Source organism: Callorhinus ursinus, unplaced genomic scaffold (assembly GCF_003265705.2).
Source record: "Callorhinus ursinus isolate GAN/ISIS: 27379988/994484 unplaced genomic scaffold, GSC_fseal_2.0 scaffold10, whole genome shotgun sequence".
Lineage (NCBI taxonomy): Eukaryota > Metazoa > Chordata > Mammalia > Carnivora > Otariidae > Callorhinus > Callorhinus ursinus.
Window position 1 is genome coordinate 59,864,554 of NW_027397072.1, and position 9,445 is coordinate 59,873,998.

The following is a 9,445-nucleotide window of genomic DNA, read 5'->3' on the forward strand; positions in this document are numbered from 1 at the left end:
GAACTTACAACCCCAAGATCAAGAGTCGCATGCTCCACTAACTGAGCCAGCTAGGCACCCCTCTGTATTTATTTAAAGTATAACGAGAAAATCTTTATTCCTGACCAAGAGGAAAGAGGATAAAGGGAGTCAGGCAACAACCATGGTACAAGTTGGAGGGCTTGTGGTCCTGAGCGTTCAGTCTGGATGTAGTTTGCAGTTTTGCCTAGGCCTGACATGGCCAGAGGGGCTGTCAGCTCCATGAGGGCTGCCTTGCTTACTGCTGTGTCTCCTAGCTCAGTGCCTGCACAGAGCTGGTGATCAGTTAAGTGCTGGCTGAATGAACAGAGAGAAGCCAGGCAGATTAAGTTAAGTTTAGCATTCTGTTTTCTGTGTGTTACGATCTCTCTACCTGAGGTTCCATGCCCCAGGAGGCTGACCTATAGTTTCTATATTCAAGGGTTTCTTGGTTCTCTGACTTCCAGTGGGGTTCAGCCAAATGGGGAGCCCTTCCCAGAAATTAAAGGGAAGAAGGCAAGTGATATAGGGCTATCCCTCCCCCCACTGACGGCTACACTGTGTAAGGTGGCCCTCTCTATCCCATCTCTCTGCCTGCCAGTTCTCTCATTCTACAGGCTTAGGCATGGGAGTGACTCCCCATCCAGTGTGATCAGCCCCAGGTAATACCCATCCTTTGTGGTGTCTCCACCAACCTTTCTAAATAACCCCTTTATTAAAAGCTCCTCAAAGTATCCGATTTGAAGGTAGCATCTGTTTCCTGCTGAGACCCTGACTGACAGAGTTTCCAAAAATCAATTGTGTACATTTTGCTATCTGGTTTTCTCCATGTACCAGTACATTCTGCTCCAGTCTGTTGGCAAATACTCATCGCTTCACAGAGGAGGAGGAGGTTTGCTCAAATTGGCCTAGTATGAGGTGAAGATGGTGGAGTGGCAGAAGGGAACAAGGGAGTCTCCTGTCTCAACACCAGCAAATACATTGCATAAATGCTAAATGAGGAAGGCCACTGGTCGCTACCTTGCCCAGGACAAAGTCTCACCTTCTGTCAGGCAAGAAAGCTTTCCTTCTCATATAAAATTAGTTTCTTTGGCTAAAAAAACCTTTGTTTGGAATTACGCTTTATTGCACAACTACAAAATAATAATCAAAGGTTCTGTTGGTGAGAAGGCCACCGCTCCTCTCTGACCGCATAATTTACCCAAATTAATGCAGCAGAAGCAGGGGGCGGTGGGTGGGGGAAGCTACTTTTCTATGTCATTTTTGCTTTTTAAATGTGGTAAGCCCTTGAAAAGCAAGAGTTATTGGGAATAGCAAGCTGTGCCCCTCTTTCAGCTATTGGTGCTGGGGTCAGCAGAGTAGGTGGGAGGGCAATTTTTATTTTTGTGACAATTTATCCTCCCTGAACATACTAATGGGGAAAAGTACATTTTAAATTTTCTATAAAAGGGTCTCATATGATCCAAGCTTTCTCTCACCTCTAGGAAAAACATTCTCCCTCAGCTCTTCAGTGCATATTATCTTGTCTACTTGGCATCTGCTTTTAAAGCAGGTTTCCTACCAGGGAGATTCAACAGCAGTCTAAGACAGAAAGGCCTGATTTCCTACCTAAGACTCAAATGGAAAAACATGGGATCTGCATGTATTTGTTCTCTTTTTCCGCCCCCCCTTACCCTTTAAAAAAGGGGTAGACTGGTTCCTTTAGTTCCCCATCTTTTGGCAACAGCCATTTGAAAGAAAGAATCATGTGGTAATTATTAATTTTGCATGGGATCAACTCTGGCCTCAGCTTTCATTTGAGATGCAGTTACATGAAAAACAGACTGAGTTAATTTCATCCCCTCTGGGGTTGCTTAGCAACAAGGCCTAGTTCCCGATCATCTTTTCTCCTTGGCCCAGAGTGATCTCTTTGGGGTGTCGCTCATGCTGAGGCAATCATCACCCTGCTGCTGTCACTCCTGAATGTGTCCCTGTGGTCTTGATGGCACAGGGGGTTTGCGGCTTTGCCCCAGTCACACAGCCTGGGGTCTGTGTAAGCCCTGAGCTTGTTAGCACAGAGAATGAACTACGCTTGGGGAATTTGGGATTCAAACAATTGAGGTTAAACAGGAAAGAGAGGGAGCATGAGCAATGTCTGAGGGGATGCTGGAGGGCAGGGGGCTGAAGACCATTTTTTTTTTAAAGCATTACTATGTTCTGATCTAGAATCTTTCTAAGCTACGTTGTTAAGTGATAAATGCAAAGTCCAGAACAGTATGCATAGGATGCTAGCTTTTGGGGGCAGGAAGAAAGAGAAAAGGAGGAGGTATGAAAATATTTTGTTTATGTCTGCATAAAGAAAAATACAGATGGTCACCTGTGAGTGTTTGTGAGGTGTGAGCGTAATGGGGTAGAAAGGGCAGAGGCGATGGGCTTCCTCTACTTGCTAGATGGGATGCTGCCCAATTCATGATTCACTTAATAAAGTCAATTAGATCTTCAAAAAAGAAAAAAAGGAAGGGGAGAGGCAAGAACGAGACTTTTCACCTGTGTACCTCTTTATACAATTTCTCTTTAAAAACTAAAAGAATGTGTGTTGTCTGATCAAAAAGATTTCAAAATAAACATTAAACAAGTGTTAGAAACCCAAAGCAAAGTGTTAATGTTTGGTAGAGCTGAGGAAGTTAATTGAGGGTATATAGTAATTCTTTGAAATGTTTTCGCTATTAGTAACCCCAACAAATTTTCTAGCCTTCCCTTCCTGTTTTAACACCATTCTTCCTATCTTTTATAAAGGAAGTCAATAGGCACATTTTGAACATTTTGAATGACTTGGTAGGAGACAGGGGTATATTTAAGAATTCTGAGCTGCAGAGAAAAGCCCTCAGCTAGGAATATTAGTCTTAATCAGAGTAAGCTTCCATCCCTGTCCCAAATGGCTTCAGCTGTGGTCCCTGAAGATCTGAGAAAAAAGAAGTGGCAACCTCGTCAGGGACTGGCCTGAGAATGGAACTCCCGTGGTAGAAGCATAGGTCTTCAATTCATACAAGCCCTCAATTGTACCTTCATGGGGCTCTCCTCCATATCTCCCAGTGTCTTCTCTCATCTCTGCAGCAGGCAGCCATTTCCTCATCTTCCAGATCATTCTGTTGGTACCTTGCTCCACTAGACTAACCTCCTTGAGGATAGGTACAATGGCCAAGTCATCATCACACACAGCTCCCTTGGCATAGTAGAAGTACATACTTTTTTCTTAAATTTTTTATTTCGAAGTAATAATTGATTCACATGAAGTTGAAAAAAAATATACAAAGCCAGAAATGCCTGTATTTAAAAAGAAGAAAAAATTTTACATCAGTAACCTAACTTCCCACCTAAAATAACTAGAAAAAGAAGAGCAAACTAAATCCAAGGCAAGAGGAAGGAAAGAAAAAAAGACTAGAGAGGAAATAAATGAAATAGAGAATAGAAAAACAATCGAGAAAAGCAAAAAAAACAAAAGTTGGTTCTTTGAAAAAATAATAAAACTGATAAACCTTTAGCTAGACTGATGAAGATAAAAGGAAAGAAGACTCAAATTACTAAAATCAAAAATGAAAGAGGACCTTACTATCAACTTTACAAAAATGAAAAGGACTGTAAGTAAAAATTAAGAACAATTGTATACCAACAATAGATACCGTAGATAAATTCCTAGAAAGACAAAAGCCACTGAAATTGAGTCAGTAAGAAATAGAAAATCAGGGGTGCCTGGGTGGCTCAGCCAGTTGGGCATCCCCCTCTTGGTTTTGGCTCAGATCCTGATCTCTGGATCGTGGATCAAGCCCCGAGTGGGGCTCTGTGCTCAGCAGGGAGTCTGCTTGGGATTCTCTCTCTCTCTCCCTCTCCCTCTATCCTTTCCCCTGCTCATGCTAAATCTCTTTATCTCTTTCAAATAAATACTGCCTTCGGCTCGGGTCATGATCCTAGAGTCCCGGGATCGAGTCCCGTATCGGGCTCCCTGCTGAGCAGGGAGTCTGCTTCTCCCTCTGACCCTCCCCCCCTCATGCTCTATCTCATTCTCTCTCTTAAATAAATAAAATATAAAAAAAAGAAATAGAAAATCAAAACCACAATGAGATATCACTTCATACCCACTTGGATAGCTATAATTAAAAAGACAGACAATAACATGTTAGTGAGGATGTGGAGAAATTGGAATTCTCATACACTGATGGTGGGAATGTAAAATGGGGCCGCATCTTGGAAAACTGTGTCAGTCCTTCAAAAAGTTAAAAGAGAGTTATCATATGACCCCAAAATTCCACTCATAGGTACATACTCAAGAAAATTGAAAACAAGGGCGCCTGGGTGGCTCCAGTTGGTTAAGTGTCTGCCTTTGGCTCAGGTCTTGATCCCAGGCTCCTGGAATCGAGCCCCGCATCGGGCTCCCTCCTCAGCGGGAAGCCTGCTTCTCCCTCTCCCACTCCCCCTGCTTGTGTTCCTGCTCTCGCTGTGTCTCTGTCAAATAAATAAAATCTTAAAAAGAGAGAGAGAGAGAGAAGAGAGATGATATGAAGCAGATGTGATATGGGAGGGAAATTAAAAAAAAGAAAATTGAAAACATATGTTCAAAAAAGCCTGGACATAAATGTGTATAGCAATATTATTCATAATTGTCAAAAAGCAAAAACCACCTAGATGTCCATTAAGTAATGAATGAATTAACAAAATATGGTATGTCTATATGATGGAATATTATTCAATCACAGAAAGGAATGTAAAACTCAAACATGCTACAATGTGGATGATTCTCAAAAACATGCTAGGTGAACAAGGCCAGACACAAAAGAACACATATTGTATTGATTCCATGAAAGTGAAATTTCAAGAATAGGCAAATCCACAGAGACAGAAAGTAGATTAGTAGTTTCTAGAGGATAAAGGAGCGGGAAATGGGGAGTGACTGCTCCTGAGGATAGGGTTTCTTTTGTGGTAATGAAAGTGTTCTAGAATTAGTGGTAATGGTTACATATATGTGACCAATATACTAAATTGGACTGTGAATATACTAAAGCCCATTGAATTGTATACTTCAAAAGGGTTAATTTTGTGCTATATGAATTATATGTCAATTAAAAAAAGAATGAATAAAAGCAGCAGCTAATGCCTTTAAATATGTAATGAGAGATTCCATTTACCTTTACTCAGATTCGCCCTGTGGTGTATAACTCTACACCATATCACAACCAGGAAAATGACATCAGTACAATGCGCAAAGCTTATTTAGGATTCACCAGTTGTACATGCCCTTGTGTGTGTTTGTGTATGTGTGTGTGTGTGTGTGTGTGTATAGTTCTATGCAATTTTCTCATGTGTAGATTCATACAGATACCACCACAATCAAGATACCAAACTGTTTCATTAGCACAGGTGTCCTTCCTGCTACCTGTTTTACTCATACCCTCCCTCTCCTCCATCCCTAGCCCCTGCCAACCACTGGTCTGTTCTCTCTCTCAATAATTTTGTTATTCCAAACTTAATATAAATTGCTACATAATACATAAATGTAATTTTTGAGTTGGCTTTTTTAACTCAGCATAATTCTCTTAGGATCTACCCAAGTTGTCACATGTATCAATAGTTCATTCTCTTTATTTATTTTTAATTTTTCTTCGGTAAGGCAGCATTTTATTTACTCTTTCCGTTAATAACTGATATTTAAGAACATTTACAATATTAATAGACTTAATCTAAGAAAAGTTCAACTTACTTTTTTTAACATCTTGATACTGGGTATTAATAAAAGATAGTCAAAATAATTATAGTCAAAATTATTACATCAAAGATCACAAATAAATATTTGGTGTTAGTATATCTACATACAATTCAGTTTTTGGTGTAAAGTTCTTTGGCTGCAAAAAAGAATATTTGGTTTATGTCACTAACAGTAATCTCTCTTTCTCTCTTTTTTTTTTTTTAAGATTTTATTTATTTGACAGAGAGAGAGACAGCCAGAGAGGGAACACAAGCAGGGGGAGTGGAAGAGGGAGAAGCAGGCCTCTCCGTGGAGCGGGGAGCCTGATGCGGGGCTCAATCCCAGGACCCCGCGACCACAACCCAAGCCAAAGGCAGAGGCTTAATGACTGAGCCACCCAGGCACCCCAGTAATCTCTCTTAATGTTGGGATGGCCTCTTGGTATTTTTCTGCTGTTGATTTTTAGCATAGTTATATCTGTGCCTGTAGGAATGGTGTTAGTGGAGAGGTGCTCATCATGTAAACTCCAAATAAAAGGACATAGTTGATTACTGTGGAAGGTAAACAGGCAAGGCAAGTGCCCAATATTTCTGAGGCCAAAAGGTTAAGCCTAAGGAATCTAGTCAAGATTCAGGAATAAAAGGCCATACAAGATATCATATAAAGCCAAACTGGGAGCTCAAGAGCAAAGCCATAAATCACTCTTTCTGGCAATGATGATAGTGAATTTTCCACCATTTTCCTGATGGGTTTAGGCAGTCTCAGCACTAAGTCCTCTGTTCAAGCACTGCAGAGGGTGGGGGTAAAGAGAGAAAATTGAAAGGCCAAGGTGTGAAGGAAGGTACCTCTAGCCCAGGCACAGGTGCACCAGAACTCTCTCTGGGAGTGGTAGAGGAGACACGTCTATTCCCTTTATTTTAAAATAATTTTTTATTTTCAGAACAGTCTTAGATTTACAGACTTATTATTTAGATAGTACAGAGAGTTCTTATATACACCACACCCAGTTTCCCCTACCATTAGCATCTCTCATTAGGATATTAGTATGGTGCAATTAATGGGCCAATCTTGATACACTCTTAGTAATTGAAGTTCATACTTTAGATTTCCTCAGTTTTCCACTAATGTCATTTGTCTATATCAGGATCCTATCTAGGATACTATATGATGTTTTGCAGTTATGTCTCCTCAGGCTCCTTTTGGCTGTGACTATTACTCAGACTTCCCCTGTTTTTGACAACACTTGAGAGTTAAGGACTTCTGGTCAGATATTTGTAGAAGGTCCTCCAATTGTGATTTATCTGATGTTCCCTCATGATTAGACTGGGGAAATGTGTTTTGGGGAGGAAGACCACAGAGAAAAAGCGCCATTATCATCACATCATATCAAGGGTACATACTATCAACATGACTTATCACTGCTGACTTTACTTACCCTTGATCAATTGGCTGGGATAGTGTTCGTCAGAATTCTCTACTGTAAACTTTCTCTCTCTCTCTTTTTTTTCTTTCCATACTGTATTCTTTGGAAGAAAGTCACCATGCACAGCCCACATTTAAGGAATGGGGAATTATATTTCACACCCTTAAGGGTAGAACATCTATATCAATTATTTGCAGTTCTGCATGGGAGATATCTCTAATCTCCTCAATTTATTTATTTACTTAATCACCTATTTATATCTGTATGGACTCATGCATATTTATTTTATACTTGGGGTTACAATACAATACTATTTTATTTATTGTGTTGTTCACATTGTTCCAGCTTTGGCCATTAGGAGCTCATCCAGTTGGCCCCTATATCCCCATATGACCATCACTGTGAGGTTGGTTTTTTGGATTTTTTAGCACTCTATTACTTTCTGGGACTACTAGATGCTCTAGGATCAAACTGTATCTTTCCTGTCCCATTCCTAGATTCAGCCTTTTCTCCAAGGGGCCCTGATTCCTTTTTTTGAATAATGGTGTTAATAACCAAGATCTGGGCTCTAGGTGTGTTCCATGCTACTAGGTGTCATTTCTTTTCTTCTTCTTCTTTTTTTTTTTCCTAAAGATTTATTTATTTACTTTAGAGAGAGAGAGAGAAAGAGAGTGTGTGCAAGCAGGGGGAGGGGCAGAGGGCAGAGGGAGAGAGAGAGAATCTCCAGCAGACTAACCGATGAGCATGGAGCCCAAGGCAGGGCTCAATCTCAAAACCCTGAGATCATGACCTGAGCCGAAATGAAAAATGGGACGCCCAGGGTGCCTGGGTGGCTCAGTCGTTAAAGCTCTACTTTAAATTTTTAAAAACACTTCCTTTGGGGCACCTGGGTGGCTCAGTCAGTTAAGCGTCTGCCTTCGGCTCAGGTCATGATCCCAGGGTCCTGGGATCGAGCCCTGCACTGGGCTCCCTGCTCCACGGGAAGCCTGCTTCTCCCTCTCCTGCTCCCCCTGCTTGTGTTCCCTCTCTCACTGTGTCTCTCTCTGTCAAATAAATAAATAAAATCTTCAGGAAAAAAAAAAAGGGGGACACCCAATCAACCGAGCTACCCAGGCGCCTCTGGGGTGTCATTTCTTTTAAGCCCTTTCAGTTGACAGAACAAATAAATATAGGTGTGTATACTAACCTATATATACACATATCTATAAATATTTCTATCTGTAATCATCTGTATCGATGTTAAGCTAAATATGAGTTCATACTGATATTTCCAACTCTAACCCATTACAACAGAGTTAATTCTAGCTTCTTCCCCTTCCTTATCTGTAACATCCCATTCCAACAACAACCTGGCTCCTATCACCCATCATTCATTTAATTCTTCAATTCCAGTATACATATATAGTGGTTTCAGAATTGCTAACCCATACCCCCATGGGAAATGGTACTTATGTATAATTCCTTTTGCTGTTAGTCTTATAAATTCCTCTCATTTCCAAAGTTATTGAGATATATTTATATTCTTGGGTCACATTATGTATTCCATTGTGGGATCTCCAACTTCCTAAATGATTTTTTTAAATATGCATACATTAAGATTTACTCTTTGTGATGCAAAGTTCTATGGGTTCTGAAAATGCTTAATGTCTTGTATTCGCCATTAGAGCATCATACAGAATAGTTTTACTGCCCTAAAAAAAAATGATTTGTGTTTCACCTTTTCAAGGCTCCCCTCCTCTGAACCCCTGGCAGCCACTGACCTGTTTATCATCTGTATCGTTTTGCCTTTTCCAGAATGTTGTATAATTGGACTCATACAATATGTGCTTTTTTTCAGACTGGTTTCTTACACTTAGCAGTATACATTTAAGATTCATCAATATCTTGAACAGCTCACTTCATTCTCTTGCTGCTTAATACTCCACTGTATGGATGTACCACTTTGTTTAGTTTATTCACCTACTGAAGGACCTCTTGATGGGCTTTTGGTTTGGGGTGATTATGAATAAAGCTGTTATAAACATTTGCATGCAGGTTTTTGTGTGGCCATATTTTTCAAATCTGTTGGGACATCAGTTTTCAAGTCAGGAGCATGATTGCTGGCTCATATGGTAAGCCTACTTAAGTTCTCCCTTTATTCCCAGTTTGCTGAGTTTATCATGAATGGCAGTTATAAATTTTAATTTATTATAGATTCACATGCAGTTTTAAGAAAGAATACAGAGGGTACCTGGGTGGTTTAGTTGGTTAACCATCTGCCTTCGGCTCGGGTCATGATCCCAGGGTCCTGGGATGGTGCCTGCATTGGG